The sequence below is a fragment of the Phyllostomus discolor genome, chromosome 3 (assembly GCF_004126475.2).
Source record: "Phyllostomus discolor isolate MPI-MPIP mPhyDis1 chromosome 3, mPhyDis1.pri.v3, whole genome shotgun sequence".
Classification (NCBI taxonomy): Eukaryota; Metazoa; Chordata; class Mammalia; order Chiroptera; family Phyllostomidae; genus Phyllostomus; species Phyllostomus discolor.
This window is the reverse complement of record NC_040905.2, coordinates 42157833-42176575: the sequence shown is the minus strand read 5'-3', so window position 1 is coordinate 42176575 and position 18743 is coordinate 42157833. Positions and strand designations below refer to the sequence as shown.

The following is an 18743-nucleotide window of genomic DNA, read 5'->3' as shown; positions in this document are numbered from 1 at the left end:
TGGAAGTCTATTTCCTTTGCCAGATTGGGGAAGTTCTCCTTCATTATGTTTTCAAATAAGTTTTCCACTTGTTGTTCTTCCTCTTCTCCTTCTGGTACCCCTATAATTCGGATGTTGGATCATTTAAAGATGTCCTGGAGGTTCCTAAGCCTCTTCTCATTTTTTTGAATTCTTGTTTCCTTATTCTGTTCTGGTTGAATGTTTACTTCTTCCTTCTTCAAATTAATGGGACCCCAAACCATTGATTTGAATCCTGGTTCCCTTCCCTTCACTGTTTGTTCCCTGTGTATTTTCCTTTATTTCACTTTTCATAGCCTTCACTTTTTCCTCTATTTTGCAACCATACTCAACCATTTCTGTGAGCATTCTGATTACCAGTGTTTTGAACTCTGCATCAGATAGTCTGGCTATTTCTTCATCACTTAGTTGTATTTTTTCTGGGGCTTTGATCTGTTCTTTCATTTGGGCCATTATTTTTTCTCAGTGTGCCTGTTACATAGTAAGGGGCAGAGCTTTAGATATTCACCAGGGCAGGACAACCCATGTCACTGCATTGTGGCCCTGTATGTGGGGAAGGGGTCTGAGAGGGAACATTGCCACTTGATCAGCTGTCCTCCAACTTTCAGTCACTTCCCCCTCTTCCCATGAGCAAATTGGGCCCTTCTGGTGCTGATTCTAGGGTGGGTGGGCTTGTGTACATTCTAGGACCCTGTGGGTCTCTCCAATGAACTCTCTTGTGAGGCTGGGAGTTTCTCCTGCTGCCTCAACCCCCACCAGTTTTTTTCAGTCAGAGGTTTTGAGGCTTTATTTCCCCACACTGGAACCTTGGGTTGTGCAGTACGTCTCTCTCCCTAGTTGTTCCTCCCGGTTCATCTTCACATGAATGTGGGACTGCTCACTCTTCCAGCCACTGCCTTGCCTGCCCAGGTCCTCTAGCCACTGCCTTGCCATGAGTCCTTTCCACCCCGGCTGCCCATTTCTGCCCCTGCTACCAGTCTGGATGAATGTTTCTTTTTTAACTCCTTGGTTATCGGACTTTCATACAGGTCTATTTTCTTCTGGTTATTTTTTGTTTTTAAATTTGTTGTTGTCCTTCTTTTAGTTGTGTGAAGAGGCAAAGTGTATTTACCTACACCCATCTTTGCTGGAAGTCTAGCTTTAAATATTTTTAATGCCCATTTTGTATCCCTTTTCCTCATGAGACTCCAATTACACACATGTAGACTTTTAAAAAATATTTTATTTTATTTTAATCATTGTTCAAGTACAGTTTTCTCCCTTTTATTCCCAATCCAGCCCACCCACCCAACCCTTACCCTCCCTCCTCCCATTACCGCCCCCCCCCCCCCCCCCAGTTTTTGTCCATGTGTCCTTTAAATTTGTTCCTGTAAATCCTTCCCATTGTCCCCTGGAATTCCCTCTTCTTTCCCCTGTAGTCACTGTCAGCCTGTCCTCTATTTCAGTGTCTTTGGTTATATTTTGCTTGTTTCTTTGTTTTGTTGTTTAGGTTCCTGTTAAAGGTGAGATCATATGGTATTTGTCTTTCACTGCCTGGCTTATTTCACTTAGCATAATGCTTTCCAGCTCCATCCAAGCTGTTGCAAAGGGTAGGAGTTCCTTTGTTCTTTCTGCTGCACAGAATTCCATTGTATAAATGTACCATAGTTTTTTGATCCATTCATTTACTGATGGGCATCTAGGTTGCCTCCAGCACCTAGCTATTGTAAATTGTGCTGCTATGAACATTGGGATGCATAGGTTCTTTTGGATTGGTGTTTTAGTATTCTTAGAATAAAGTCCCAGCAGTGGAATTGCTGGGTCAAAAGGCAGATCCATTTTTAGTTTTCTGAGGGAGTTCCATACTGCTTTCCATAGTGGTTGTACCAGTCTGTAGTCCCACCAACAGTGCACTAGGGACCCCCTTTCTCCACAACCTCTCCAACACTTGTCGTTTGTTGCTTTGTTTATGATGGCCATTCTGACTGCTGTGAAGTGGTATCTCATTGTGGTTTTAATTTGCATCTCTCTGATAGCTAGTGATATTGAACATCGTTTCATGTGTCTTTGGATTTTCTGTATGTCCTCCTTGGAGAAGTGTCTGTTCAAGTCCTTTTCCCATTTTTTAATTGGATTCCATGTCTTCTTAGAGTGTAGTTGTGTAAGTTCTTTATATATTTTGGAGATTGAACCCTTGTCTGAGGTGTCATTGGCAAATATGTTTTCCCATACAGTTGGTTCTCTTTTAATTTTGATACTGTTTTCTTTAGCTGTGCAGAAGCTTTTAATTTTGATGAGGTCCCATTTGTTTATTCTTTCCTTTATGTCCCTTGCTCTAGGGGACATGTCAGTAAAAAAGTTTCTGCATGAATTATTTGAGATTTTCCTGCCTACGTTCTCCTCTAGGACTTTAATAGTGTCATGTTTTATATTTAAGTCTTTTATCCACCTTGAATTTATTTTTGTATATGGTGTAAGTTGGAGCTCAAGTTTCATTTTTTTTGCACGTGGCTGTCCAGTTCTCCCAACACCATTTGTTGAAGAGGCTATTTTTATTCCATTTTATGTTGCTGCCTCCTTTGTCAAATATTAATTGACCATTGAGACTTGGGTTTATTTTTTATTATTATTCTACAGGTCCATGAGTTCATGAGGGTTTCTTCCATTTTTCACAATCTTTCCCCTATCTACTTTTTTAGATTTGATAATTTATATTTGTGTGTCTTGAAGTTTACTGACTCTTTTGTATTTTCCATTTTATCATTAACTCATTCAGTAAATTTTAAATTTTAGATATAGTGTTTTTCAGTTGTAGTATTTCTACTTAGTTTTATAAAAATACTTATATTTATCAGCAGAGGCTTCCTGTCTTTTCATGTATTGTAAGAATATTTTTCTTTATTTTTTTGAGGATAGTTTTTTATGTGGTGACAAATTTTGGATTATACCTTGAACATTGTGAATGATTGATTGTAGAAATTCTTAATGCTATTATATCTTTTTGTTTTGTTTCATGAGGCAATTAACTTGGTGACTCAAACTGTAAATGCTTTTATGTGGTGGCTCAACCATCAGTGTAGTTTCTTTTTTTCTTTGCTGAGGTTCTTGGAGTCCAATATCTGCATGTGTGATTCAGTGGTCATCTGGATACTTGGGAAGAATATATGTACATATTTGGGGCTCTCCCTCTCCAGATCACTTCTTTCTGGAATTTCTTGCACACTTTCTGGTAGCTGTGGTTGCTCCAAATTCTCTTATTTAGTCATTTTCTTCAAAAAACTTGATTTTTCTATTAGAGATTTAGTTATACTCATTTTAGCCTGCCTTCAGGCAGAGGCATAAAAAATGTTAATTAACTCTGTTCTAATCACTTCTATCCAGAATTTGCCTGCTTGACTTTGCTCTTTAGTAACCTTGTAATATTGATTTTTGTTTGTATATTTTGCCCATGTATTATAGTTATCTGGTGGAGACTAGGGCTCGGTAGGAGCTTTCCTAGTTATACTGGAAGTGGAAAAATAGTTTAAAATAGGATGAATTCCTTCTCTTATAAAATAGAAATAATATGATGTGCTCATTCCCCATGAAAGTTCAAAATTTGGGGATAAGAGTATATCTGAAAAAAAAAAGAAAACAACAAAACCTCAGTTAAACCCCACCATGGGTTTCACTTTAAAAAAAACACCACAAAATTACAACAGGGTCAATGGTGTGGGGATTGACTATGGAAGTAGGGGTGAGGGAGGTGGAAAGGACATAGGGGGAAAACTGGGACCACTATAACAGCATAAACAATAATAAAAAATACATATGTGAATGTGAAAAAACTATGTAGACAGGCTAAACTTAAATATAAAATATCAAAAAGACTTAGACAGAATTCTGCTTCAAGCTCATTAACAATGTTTGAGGGGCCTAATCTAGATTCTGTGATATAACACTTAAAAATAGGTGAGAGAAGATTTGTCCAAGACTTTTGAAAATAAGTATTAGCCCCATGATGTCCTCTAACACTTAAAGCGGGTCTTCCAAGAAGTCACACACCCCATGGATAAAGTTCTGTAACACTGACTGTAGAGTGGGGAGAAAGTCACACTAATGTCCATGATTCCAATGATGGCAGTTGGAAATGGTTATCTATGAAGCTGTGTCAGATGCCCCAAAGAGTTATGGGATGAATACAAGAAGTACTAGTTTAAACTTCTATATGAAGAGAAAGTATAAAAGGAAAAGTATGTAATTGAGAAGTTCTGTATGGGATATATATTAGTTGTGCATGCATGACTTCTGAATCAGAAGAAGGAGAAATATTTTTAAGAGAAATGAAAACTGAATTTCTTGCTTTTTTTTTGCTGAAACATAAAAACTTCAGGGCCCATTTTCAGCTTCCTACCTGTTTTTATTGCTGACTGTTCCATGACAGGTCAGGAATTTGAGAGGCCAAAGTGAAGGGGAACTTCACAGGGACTAGGGTCAGTTCCAGGCCCTGGCCCACAGCTCAAAAGCAATTTATTAATTTTTGACAAGTATGAAACTTAGTTGCTGGTGATGTGTGAAACTAAATTATTGCAGCTTGAATGTTCAATGAGCTTGGAGAAGAATAATTAGATCTGGGTGTGTTCACGAGCTGGAACACGCTGGTTTCCTGGTTTAAGCATCTCTGATGGTGTACTTGCTGTTGGTGGGGAGGTAGCAGTCTGTAAAAAAGGGCTTTGAAAGGCTCCCAGAGAGCTCTGTGTTCTGCTCCTAGAGGAGTCCCCAGCCAAACAAACTTGGAGGGTATGGAGTTTTATTGGGAACCAGGGACTTGCCATGGCTCAAAGAAGCTTTTGCAACTGCTCATTATGGAGCCTCCTCTTGAAAGGTCTCCATGTTTTATTCAGCTTGATGTTTCAGTTGGCCTGGGGTCACTTTGGCTAGAGGATTTCTGCCTTTTCTTTAGGTTGTTTTCTGCAGAACAAAGTCACTCTTTGAGTTCCTTTTACAGAGGCCCCAGGCAGCCCCCAGGCTGTATTGGGCCCTTCAAGCCTCTGTAGCCCTCCCAGGATTCTGTCTTTTGGGGAGAAGATGGTCAGAATGAGGAAGTATTTACTGTACTGACTGCCTTTGCAAGGATGTTTATTTGAACCAGGGGTGATTTGCTGCTTATATTAGAACTAGTAGAAATCCTCCCAGGAGGGCATTGTTTAAATTATGTACCTCTCATCTTTTTAAAAATAATTTCTGATCTCCCAGGCTTTTCCTATCATGTCGCCATGTGATTTTGTAGTGGCTACATGGCAGGATGTTGATGTGGATGTGGGGGTTACTTTGACAGAAATGGAGAGATCACTGGCTACAGCCAGACACCAAAGACATCCAGCACACTCTAAATGATGATCATATTCCTGTGTTTCGCCCTGTTTCTGTCTGAACTGGTGGGCTTCCGTTACCTCTCTGGACTCTAACCTTGGGAATTCTGAACTAACTGGAATTTCAAATTCTCCATGTCTTCCCATTGCTGTGTTTACTTTAGCCCAGAACCTATCCTCCATATTTCTCACTCCAGACTTCAGAACTGATTTCCAGTTTTGATCTGCCCAGAGACAGGTTTTCAACAGGAAATCTTTTTTCTTTGACACCCACAGACTTTAATGAGGTGAATTGTTCACATCAGTTCCGGGGAGATAATTACCTTAAATGTAAAGAAAAGTTGTAATTTGTTCCAGAATATTATGTGTTAAAAAGAAAGTCTAAGGAGTTTCTTGCATTTGGAGTGTAGTAAAAACATAATGACAAGCATTGCTTTGGGAATGGAGATTGGTACAAGTTTTCTGAAGGGTCATGTGGCAAAATGTTTGAAGAACCTTAAAAAATGCTTATCTACAAATTCTCCTTCTAGAAATTTTATCCAAATAAAATAAGTGGCACTAAATACCTATTTAAAATGATTGAATTGTGAGTAATTAACACAACCTGTGTGCTCCAAATGGGAATTAGATAAATATTAAGTTGAATCACCTGAAATTACAAGTTTACAAGTGTTGACCTATGGAAATAGATTTTTGTGTGGTTTAACCTAGTAAATGTGGGATGTAATCATGACAGACTTCTATGCATGTATTGAAAATAATATTTTAAAGAATATCTAATGCTCATAAATAAAATGCTGTATAATAAAAATAAGATATAAAAACTATATTACATGAGATTTCCATTTTAATTTATTAAAATACAGCTTGTGAATATATGTAAAAATATGATCATAAAAATGACTAGAAGCAAACATTCATGTTAATAGTTCACTGAGTGATCGATATTAGTTTTTTATTTTACTTTTGTCTTTATACCTCTGTGTCTTCTCCCAAATTTGTGTGGTTGTAATAACTACTATTTTACATTTCCTAAAGTCTTATAGTAAATACTTTCCTTGTTGTTATATACTCTTCAAAATCATTTTAATGGATCCATAATAATATCTTCATTAGAATTTCATCAATTATTTAAATATTCCTCAATGGTAGGCTTTTAGGCTGACTCATCTTTCCTTCCTTCCTTCCTTCCTTCCTTCCTTCCTTCCTTCCTTCCTTCCTCCCTCCCTCCCTCCCTCCCTTCCCTGTTTCCTTCCTACCATTGTATATAAATAATCCAAGATTCCCCTTTCCATATTTTGGATTACTTCCATAAAAAATATTCTTAGAAGTAAAGTCTGTTAGGCATGGGAAGGGGTGGGAAGAAAATTAACTGGAAGCTGAATGTTGTCCGTGTACTTCTGGAGAACCTCAACCCTGAATCCTGTCAGCCTTTTCAAACACTGGAAAGACACTGTTCTAATATCTTTTCTTGTTATGAATGAAAAGATCATTTCCTGCCATTCTGATTCCAAGGCACCAGCATTTTAAAAGCTCAGCTCAGGTGGAACAGCTTAGTATTTGCATCCTGCTAAATTTACAAGAAAAACTCATGGAATCAGATAAAGACATCAATCTACTGGCACATGTAACTTTCTTGTTTTCATTATTCATCTTTGTTCAGGTGACATTTATATACCTTGGCTGCCTAGTGCTTGCTTGGCATAAACCCTCCTGAAGCATGTACTAAGGGGTTCAGACAAAGACTACATAAATACAGGACTTTGCAGAGCCCTTTCATGTGTGAGGAAGTTCTGCCTGCATGGTGGTGAGGCTGCATGTGATGAGAGAGGCTTCGTGTTCTCTACCCACTAGTAAAACATAGGTAGTTCTGTATCTTTATTTAAAAAACTTTGGTGCCTGGACATATGACTTTAAACTGGTCTCCCATCCTATTTTTGTGTGATACAGAAGGGTATAAGTGGCCAGAAGACACAGAAGGGCATCACATAGAAGGTACAACATTTCCATCCCTCATAGCTGGGTATCTTCATGTATGAAGTGTCATGTCTGTGTGTCTGCTGAGGGCCTGGCCCAGCTGGGGAACTTAGGGGTGTTGCAGCTTTCTTAGGGGCAAAGGCTGGGAGAAAGCAGCTACTGTCTGCTGGTTCATTCAGAAGCATATTGAGCTAATGCTATGTAACAGATGATGTGCTGAGCCTGAAGTGGCACCTGAATAAAGCATGCTTCCTGATTTCTAGGACCTCACATGTATGATGAGGTAAGCAAGTGAATGGGTCATTTAGAGGTCAAGAGAGATGGTGACACAAAAGAAAGAAAGAGTGTGTTGTGAAGGACACTGAGGAGAAGCATCAGGACTGGAGACCAAGCTTTTAGAAGAGATGATGTTTGGGATGGGTGTTAAAGGATGGGTGGTGTGCTTTTGCCAGGTGGATGAAGGAGGAAAGAACATGCCTTTGATAGGGCAGCAGCCAAAACTGCAAGCTTGGGGGTGGGGAGGCTTCTCTCTCAGTGCTGGGCATATACTTTTACTGACCCACTGATTGTGTCAGCTGCCTTTGCAACTGCTGACAGTGGGCTGTGGCTGCCTTGTCAACAGCCTGTGACAACAGAATAAGGGGCTACTTCCAAGAAATAAATAGCAAATGCCAGAGTCCAATGGCCAGCAGCATGCCTCTTCCTTCATCCAGATCTTTTCACTCTTTTTGGAGTTTTTAAATGACAATGTGATGAGCTATTTCTAATTAAGAAAATGACTCATGCTTATTATTAAAGATTTTTTATTTACTCACTTTTAGAGAGGGAAGGGAGGGAGACACAGAGAGAGAAACATCAATGTGCGGTTGCTGGGGGTTATGGCCTGCAACCCAAGCATGTACCCTGGCTGGGAATCGAACCTGTGACACTTTGGTTCGCAGCCTGCGCTCAATCCACTGAGCTACGCCAGCCGGGGCTTCATGCTTATTATTAAGATTTCAAACAATACATGAACATATAAGAAACAAAGTAAGTATCACTCTAAATCCGGCAATCTAGAGATCACCAGTGTTAATATTTTGAAAACATCCTTCAACATGTCCTTCCATACGACCAGGGCCTTAGCACAAGCTGGTTCCTTTGCCTGGATTGCTACCCTGTTCCCAACACTAGGGACAGATTTCCATGTCAACGGATCTAATTCAACAGTATATGTAATGGAAGTATCTTTCCTCCTATTTGAATAAATCATTGATTTATTATTATTTTTAATCAATGACTAATAAGATTTTTAGGTAGTTAAAAATTTTTTTCTATTATAAACAATTTTGTGAAAAGCATCCTTTTATATACAGGGGAGGGCAAAAGTTGGTTTACAATTCATATGGAAAAAGACATGCAAGTTACGATTATCACAATAGCTCTATTAACTCAAAAGAATGTCACAGTGGCATTGTGGCCTTAACTATAATCTGGTAAGTGCTCAAACTGCTGACCTTCAGTATTTACACATTCTGGTAGTCTACTTACTATACTCCAGCACACTTCAGCACAGAGTTCTCACTTATTTTTGGCCGCCCCTGTATATCTTGAACATTTATGTTAGAATAAATTCCTAAAAGTGGAATTACTAGATCAAATGATATGCACATTTAATTTTTGATACATGTTAACAAATATACATTACCCTTCTGCAAGTTATTTTCAATAGTATGTGAAGTACCATTTTCACATATTCTACCAACATTAGAAAGCCTATTTATAAAAAAAACCTTTGACCATCTGATGAAATTTTATTGTTTTCATTTCTTTTTACTTGCTGTTCTATCATTTTCATCTATTTATTCATTATTTGTGTGTCTTCTTTTGTGAATATTCTATTCATATTCTTTTTTCCATTAAAATACTCATTTTTCCACAATAACTTACAAGTGTTCTTTATATATTAAGGGGATTAACACTTTGCTATATCTACTACAAACATTTTTCTCATGTATCATTTGACATTTTATTTTTTATGTTTTTTTTTGTCATATAACTTTAAAACAAACAAAATAAAAGAGTTACCTCTAATCACCTTTTCTTGTGTGGTTTTGTATTTTTATGTTATTCTTTTCATCTACTTCCAATCATATAGTCTCATTGCTTGTGCCTGACTGAACCTGGGGCCTGGACAAAGGCCACATGGCTAAGGATTCATTCTAATAAGACAGAGACTGTATTGGTAAAAATTGAGAAACATGTAAAAAATATGTCTGAGACCATCTCTGTCCGCTCATTCAAAGGCATGACTTTGCCCCTTTCCCCATAGTTTGTAGGGTCCCCATGCTGTGGTTTCAAGATGGTCTGAAGGCAGGATTATGCAGATGGTCTGTCAACAAGCAGAAAATGAGGAAAACCATCTCTTTTCCCCAAAAGGGGATCTTCTGCCAATCCCATTGTGGATAGGGCAGTACTAAGGATTGAACTGAGCCTAAGTAACAGGGAAGACTGAGACAAAGTGATATAGAAGATAAAATCCATTTTGAAAGGCAAATGTGAACTAGCTATCATTTAAATGTCTATTCTGTGTCCTCCAACATTTTACGTGGTAGATAATCCTGTCCCCAGTTTATGTATCTTAAAAATTAACTAGCAAACAAGGCTTACACAGGTGAAGGGGCTGGACTGGGGTCATGTAGCTACTAAAAAAAAGAAATTAAATTCAGATTCTGATCTGAGCTGAGTCCAAAGCCAAGAACAGCAACAAAAAGTTAGTATCATTGAGTATTCATTCTGACAGGCCTTGTGCTAAGTGCTTTACACATATTAGCTCTTTTAATATGATGGCAACCATTTGAGGTAAGCGTTTCTTTTTTAAAGATGAGAATATTAAAGCCCAGAGCAGCTAGGCAGCATACCCAAGGTCACAAAACCATTAGGTTGCAGAATCAGGACCTGAAAAAAAAAACATTCTGAGTTTTGACACCTGTCTTCGTCCAGATCTTTCTTTTTAATTTTTTTAAAGATTTTATTTATTTTTATTTTTATAGAGGGAAGGGAGGGAGAAAGAGAGAGAGAGAGAAACATCAATGTGCAGTTGCTGGGGGCCATGGCCTGCAACCCAGGCATGTGCCCTGACTGGGAATTGAACCTGCAACACTTTGGTTCATAGCCCGCACTCAATCCACTGAGCTACGCCAGCCAGGGCTTCTTTTTAAATTTTATATTTAAAAGACAATAGCTTTATTATTTATAATTATTAAATACTCATGTTTCTTAAAATTTCAAATACATGAAACAAATAATTATTTCTATCAGTCATGCTGCTTTCTTCCAATGCATATTCTGAAGTACCACTTGTCCTTGGGAGAATTTAGCACCCTATTCCCATTCTCCATGCGTTGAAGGTCATACCCCTGTCTGTTATCTTCATGAAAATATATTTTTTTGGGTAACTACTAACTGGGAAAAGGAATAATTCATATAATTACCAGGCAATCTTGGTGTTGTCAAGCATGACCAAACTACCTGGAAAAGTTAATAAGTGAGTAATTGTTTAATTACTTAACTACTAATGATTTTCCAGGAATCAAACTTCTTGGTTTTGTACCCGAACATTTTCTATTAAAGTGATTGGAAATAACCTGTGAGACAGCAGAGTTCTGAGCTCCAAAGATCATTGCATTGGGGTCACCACTATTGATTCTACCATACAGCTCCACTAAAACATCGATTAAGCTATTGACCAGTTATGTTAATGCATCCTCTCTTTTAGTAGGCATGAGTAACACATTGGGTGTTCAAAAAAACCCGTGCTTTCCAAATCTTCCAAAGGTTCCTAACCTGGAACCTTTTCTGTGGTGAACTTTTCTTTTGATTGGTGACCTTACTACAAAGTGTTTTCCCAAAAGTTGGTCAAATTTTAAATTTAAGTATATAAATAATAAATGCCAGATTTCAGGAAATCATTTGATGCATACAGATCATTTGTATTTGGGCATTTTCCCCACCCCCTTTTCCCAAAACATGCACCCTCTTAAATGTACAATATAACAAACCTCACAATATCTTCTTCCCCTCAACTAATTAATTTTGGGATATTCAGCAAGGATTGGGACATGAATAATTCAATGAGAGTTATTAGAGAGAAATAAAAGTGAAAAAAAAAACCCATTTATTCCAGGATACAAAGAGAATGTTTCTTATTCTTAGAGTTGGACCTTACAGCAGGGGTCAGAATCACCTGTATAACTGGTTAAAAGACAGCTTCTTGCGTCCTGATCCTACAGATTCTGATTTGTGAGTCTAGGGTGAGCCCTGAGAATTTGTATTTCTCACTAGTTCCCATGATTGTAGTGATTTTAAAACATGGTCACAAATTCTTCAACACTCCTCCTTTTCTTTGAGCTATCTTATACCTCTACTTCTCCATTGTCTCCATGCTCACTTAACCAATAATACCTGTAGATTTTACCCTTTAAATGTTTCTCACACCTTCTGTTGACTGCCTTGTACTGACTATGACTGACCAAATCCTACCCTCTTCATCACTCACCTGGACTATTGTAATCATCCTTTTATTCTTTCCCAATCCACTAATACTGCTCTTGCCTTAAATTCATTTAACATTCTGTAGACGGTGTAATCATCTAATACTAAAATCAATTCCTTCTTGTATTTCTTTCCTGTAAAGTTGTCATTCATCTTTTAAAACAAACTTCAGAAAGTATCTCCTCAAGGCAGTCTTCCTTGAAACCCTTGCTGGGCTATACAGTTCTCTTCTGTCTCATACATTCCCCTGTGCAAACTTTTAACATAGTGTATTTTCCACTTATTGAAACTGTGTGCGGTGGCTTCTTCCATTAGAATGTAAGCCCCTTCTGGTAGCTTACTCATTTTCTTACTGCAACCACCTAAAATAGGAACATGACAGTTGTTTAATAAATGTCAGAAACATTGGTTAGGTGGGCCAAATTGTGTACACCCTCCCCCAAATTGTGTTGAAGTCACAACTCCCCATACCTCAGAATGTGATTATTTTTGGAGAGAGGGTCTTTAGCAAGGTAATTAATGAAATTGAGGCCATAGGTGTGGTCCATAATCCAAAATGACTGGTGTCCTTATAGGATGAGGAGATTAAGACACAGACAGATACAAGGAGGGAAGAAATCTGTAAACTAAAGATATAGATCTCAGAAGAAATCAACCCTGCCAATTCGTTGATGTCAGACTTCTAGCCTCTCAGAATGTAAGAAAATAAGTTTCTGTTGTTTAAGTCACCCGATCTGTGGTCCTCTGTTAGGGCAGCCCTAGCAAAGAAACATAAGCACATTATTAGGTATTAGATGTTGTTCCAGGTCTCGGGGAGATTTAGATCAATCCCACACATAGGGTTCCTGCCCTCCTGAGGCTTGCAGTCTACTGAGTGAATCTTAGATGTGAATGACTTTTCAATTCAACACAATAAGTGGGCTCTGCATGCACAGCATGGGTGCACACAAGAATGAAACAAATGTCTTGACAATGGTTCACATGCATAGTAAAATGAAGAGACAATTCAAGACCAGCTTAGATTGGGGACAAAAATGTTCTCAGGAATGATGAAATGGGGAGGGGTTGTTTAGGGCAAAGTATATAGAGAGATTGTTCATTTAAAGACTCCAAGGATGCAGAACTTCAGATTGGCAGGACTTATACTTGGGGAAAAGAATGGCAGGACCAAATATCCAAAGCAGTTAGTCTGATGCTTTCAGGTGGTGGAGTGGGGACCGTAGCAAAATCATGTCAGAGAATCATGAGAGTTATTGCCATTATGTATGTATATTTTTCTATGTACCAAGTACTGTGTAAGATGCTTTGTAACCTTGCCTCATTTACTCTTTGAGGCAAGCTACAGTAGATATTATTTCTTTTTACAAATTAAAGCCCAAAACTCAAAGCAGTAAGTAATTTTCTACAGCTATTACAGGTCATTTGTTAAGAGATTAAGTGAAAGAAGAGATAATACCTACCCAATACTTAGTAGGGAAACAACATGGGATCTTTTGGTAGAGGAAATTATGAAAATAATTGAAAACTTGATTTGGTGGCCATTTTTAAGGTGATATAAATCAGTGGTTCTCAAATCTAGCTCCACATTAGAATTATCTGGAGAGTTTTGAAAAATCTTAATGCCCAGATGTACCAAAATACCCAAGATCTGTACCAGAAATTTCTGTTCTTTTAAGTCCTTCCTCTAAGTTTCCTCTCCCATACACACATACATCAAACCCCAGTTCCCTCTAACTCTTCTATATCCATTACAGTTATTATTTTATTTTTCTCTATCAGACTGTTTTAAAAATTGGTGCCCAATATGAACTTTCCTCTTGTAATAAATCTACAAGTACTGAGTATTGCCCATCTCTTCACTAGTACTTTCAGATTTAGAAAAAGAAAGCTATAGACCCTCTTTAAAATTTCTCCCAGTATCTATCTATCTATCTATCTATCCATCCATCCATCCATTTATTCATCCATCTATCCATCCATCCATCCATCCATCCATCCATCCATCCATCCATCCATCTTTGGCACTCAGGGCAGGGTAGCTAGCTCTGGTATATGAGTATATTGTGAGTTAATCCTTTCTTCTTAATTTACTGATTTCTCTGCATAGTGATTTCATCTCATGTATCTCCTGTTAACTTCTTTTTGTTTGCCCATTTTTCCTTCTTTTACCTACTGAGTCTTCCAACTGTTAAGACCCATACCTGTTTTTGTTACCCTGAACACCAACTAGCACAAAGCAGCTTCACAGGTAGTAGTAACTATTTTTTCCAAGAAAGATGTCAAACAGCTCTTTCTAAAAGAGAAAGGTTAAGGGCCCGCACAGCTCAGCTGAGCATATTAGCTCTCGCTTCAGTGTGAATTTTAAATTAAGGTGGAAAACACAGCTGGCAGGGTGAGAGCTGCATGTTTTCTTCTGCCCACTGAGGTTGGGTGTAGGGCATGGATACAGGATAGGCTTGGAGAGCCTTTTGATCTGGGCTGCAGCACAGTGATTCTGTCTGGATGATTCATCTTCTCTCCATTTCTATTTTCCTCCAGGCAACACAATCAATCCTCTTAAACAGTGGTTCTCAGATTCATTACCTCAGGAGTTCATAAGGCTGAAAACATAAATAGGGTCAAGAAAAGTTTAGATAAATTAATGAGAGGCAAGCTCATTGATTTGTGTTTTTGAAGGGAAAGAGAACTGAAGGATTCGAGTATCCCTGTCTCTGAGATCATCACCTAAACTACTGCTGTCTTAACAAATGTCTGCTCGGTCCTATTCTCAGAGAGGGCCAAACTGTATTTCTTACATGTTCTGGGAGGACAGATGCACAGTGAGGTGCCTGGTTCTACATATATCTGGGACAATGTCAGTCTGAGACACTCATGTGTGAGTAAGTGATGCTGCCTGTATGTCATCACAAATTCCTGACAAGAAATGGAAGTTTCAGAAAATCCTGGATGTGTCTCCTATGCTAATAGCCCTTAATTTTTATTGTTTTAAATTTTGTTTTTGGCTTAAGACAACAGAAATGTGTTCTCTCACAGTCTTGTAGGCCAGAAGTCTGAACTCAGTCTCCCTGGGCAGGGCTATACTCCCTCAGGAGGCTCTAGGGCAGCATCTGTGCCTTGTTCCTTTGCTCTTCAGGTAGCAGCTAGTAATCCTTAGCCACATCACTCCCATCCCTGCTCCTGTCTCTGCACAGCTTCCTCCTCTGTTTGCCTCATTTTCCTCTCCCTCTCTCTTATAAACATTTGTGATGGCACTAAGGATCCACTCAGATAATTCAGAATAATATTCTCATCTCTAGACCCTTAACTTAATCACACCTGCAGAAACTTTGTTACCCAAGGTAACATTCACAGGTTCCAGGGATTAGAACCAGGGATTGGGCTATTTTAACTCAGGTATTAGGATAGAAATGTATTTCTCTCACAACAGAAGTCTGGAGATAGGCAGACAAGGACTGATAATGCAATTGTGTAATGTCAGCAGTGTGACCACCCTTACATAATTGGCCAAATACATTATAAGTAAATATTAAATCAGAGTTGTACTAATGCCTAATAAACTGCTGAGCAAGCAATCTGTGGTTGATTCTGTTAAAACTAATAAGAAAACCACACAGGAAAACCTAAGAGAATATTCTAAAGGAGATGCCTAAGTTTCTGTCCCTACAACATTCCACCAATGAATTCTTTCTTTAAGAAGAGTAGAAACAGTTTGCTATCAAATCACTTCAATACTGCCTCTCTGGTAAACTGAAGAGGACAACTCAGAATTTCTTTTAAAAAGTGTTGTCTTTAGGCCTCATTATTTTACTTTTCAGAAATGTTCCCGACTTTGCAAATAACTTATGCAGAGTGAAGGATGACAGGTCAATTAGCTGCCAAATCAAGAATGAGAAAACTGGGGAGACGTTTGTACTGGAAAATTCCACTTACCTGAGCAGCCAGAGCCCAGGGGAAGCTGACTTGTAGGAGAGGATAAATACAAACAGCGTTTTTCTGGTGCCTTCAATAATGTGGCAACAGAAAGAACAAACTAAAGAAACTCAACCAAAACCAGATAATAACAACTTCCTGTTGCTTAAAAAAAATAACTACAACAAACTATGGGATGCTCCAGCAGTAACAATAAACAAAAGAGAAGAAATACCCCTTTGACTCTCGGGATGCCAAATGGCAATAATCACTTGCCAAAGATAATTGTATGACCGCTGACCACAAACCATTTCCTTGGCCACCCAACAATGAGAATTGAAGAACATAAGGGGACCAGGGATTCTTCTTGTGTGAAAGGTGGGGTTGCAACACTCAGATACTAATGAGGCCTGAGCTCCATCACTAAGCTGAAAAGCATGATTTTCTTTTCTTAGGAACTAAATTGTCAAATGGCTGGAGGGGCACAGGGCACATTTTTTTTTTTTTTAGGAGGAAGCACTCATAATCCTGGATTTATTTAAGTGGAGAACAGTTCTTAATATTCTCTGAAATTAGAAAAACAAAACACTAGTTCTTTAAGGAAATCAACTCAAAACTAGGAATGGCAAATATTATTAGAATATCCAGTTTATTGGTCATGACTGCTAATATGATTGGACAGATACAGATAGACTGCAAAATTATACATTTCCTCTAAGTTTTCATGGCCTGGTTCACTGTTTTATTTGAGTGTGTCAGGGTGCTGTATGACTTTCCTCATCCTAAGCCGTCCTAGAGCAGGGGTGTGACCCCGTAGCAGGCAAGGCCTGTTGCAGCATTAAAACGAGTTACTCGCTGTTCTTGCTGCCAAACATGAGATGATTTTTCCACAGATGTGGGATAAGCAATGATAAAAACTGCACAGTCTGAACCTTTTATTATAAATAAAAAGTGAAAACTACTTCATCATGAGGTAACACAGCATCTTAAGAGTAGAACCAGAAATTTTTTATTAAAAAAGACCCTATAACATAATGGAAAAGAGAAAATTTGATGCCATTGCTGGTTATATGGTTCAGAAGGAGTAATAAATAGACTGAAAGATGCTAATGTAAAAGTTAGGGATGATACTTATCTTTTGGATTATATTTACTTTTAAGCCTTTTTTTCCTTGAGTTTTTTAAGCTCACAATATCAATTTAAACTCTAGGCATTGAAGCAAAATTTTATGAAGTCCAGCTTTGATAAAACTCCCCATTTATTCTTACATGTGCTAGGAAGGGATGGAGTGAGGGATGGAGGTTGCTTATGGTTAGATCCCAAGTTCAGCAAGATATTTACTTGAAGTCAACTGAAGTTGTACAACTTTACATGAATTTCCCTGATTCATTTTGTTTTGCAAAGCTTTGTTGTGGTTGTCATATAATAACTGCATAAATTACAATTTTGATACATTTTGACATTTTCATACACCCATGAAACTATCATATAATCAAGGGAGTGAATAGAGCCATCACCCTGGAACGTCTGAGTCCCCTTAAGCTCTTCTCCTCTCTACTCCCCATGGTGCTCTCCATCCCCTGGCAGCCACTGATCTGTCTTTACAGATTCATTTGCATTTTCTAGAATTTTATCTAAATGCAGTCATATAGTATGCATTCCATTTTGCCTGGCTTATTTCCTTCAGCATAATAGTTTTGAAATTTACCTATATTTGTATGTATATTAATAGTTCATTTCTTTCTATTCCAGGTAGTATTACATTATATGAATATACCAAAATTTCTTTATTTATTCACTTTTGATAAACATTTGTGTTATGTTCAGCTTGTGAAAATTAAAATTAGTAGTTTAAGGATGTTCATGTAAAAACCATTGTATAGATATAGTGTTTCTATACTCATGGGCACATGACTGAATGGAATGGCTGGATTGTATAGTTGGTGCATGTTTGATTTTCAGATTTTGATGTTTTTTATTTATTGAGTTCAGATTATTTTAAAATTTCTCACAAGACTTTTTTGACTCATAGAAATATGTTAATTTCCAAATATTTGAGAATTTTTCAGATATTCTGTTTTTGATTTCTAGTTTAATGTCACAGTGTTTAAAGAATACATGTTGTACAATTTCTTAAATTTGTTAAAGTTTATTTTATGTCACAATATATGGTCTGTCTTGATGAACAGTCCATACATACTTGAGAGGAGTGTGTATTTTGCTGTTTTCCCAGGGAGTGCCCTGTAAGTGTCAGTGAGGTCAGGTTGGTTGGATGTGTTGCTAGTCTCTCCTGTGTCCTTACTTATTTCCTGTCCATTTTTTTCAATCACTGAAAAGGTAAGTGTCAAAACATCAATGAAGATTGTAGGTTTGTCTATTCCTTCTTTATGGATTTTAAAATCGTGTTGTTAGGTAGATGCATGTTAAGAATTATTACTTTTTTCTTTTTTCTCTCTTCCTTTTCCCCGGGGAAGAGTGTGCACGAAATCCCCTCACTGCCACAAATGATGCAGTCTAGTTTCCCACATTTGGGGGAACTTCAGGAGTCAGCACCTCCAGAGTGCAGTGGATAGTCTCACCCTGAGAAAACCACAGTCATGATCATGGTATCTCCCCTGCCAGGTAAGTATAGGATTGCTATGTTTTTCTGAAGAACTGGCTCCTTGCTCATTGTATGTTGTTCCACATTATCCCCTCTAGTATTTTTCATTCTTAAGTTTGTTTTTCCTGGTGTCAATATAGCTTCTTTGGCTTTCTTTTATTAATATTTGCATGCCATATCTGTTTCCATTCTTTTATTTTTAAACTAGCTTTGCTCTGTATTTTATAGACAGCATATAGTTGGGTCTATTTGATTTTTATCTAACTGGATAATCTTTGTCTTTTCAGTGGTAAGTTTAGATAGTTTACATTTAATGTAATTATTAATGTGGTTAGTTTTAAATATACTCTCTTGCTAAATGTTTCCTATTTGTA

At 37.8% G+C, this 18743-nt stretch overlaps 1 non-coding gene across 1 annotated transcript; it reads right to left on the bottom strand.

Moving 5' to 3' along the window:
• Positions 1-18237: 18237 nt before the first annotated feature.
• Positions 18238-18397, bottom strand: LOC114514799. Its single transcript, XR_003686120.1, has one exon. It is a non-coding gene; the product is annotated as a U1 spliceosomal RNA (small nuclear RNA).
• Between the last annotated feature and the right edge of the window lie 346 nt (positions 18398-18743).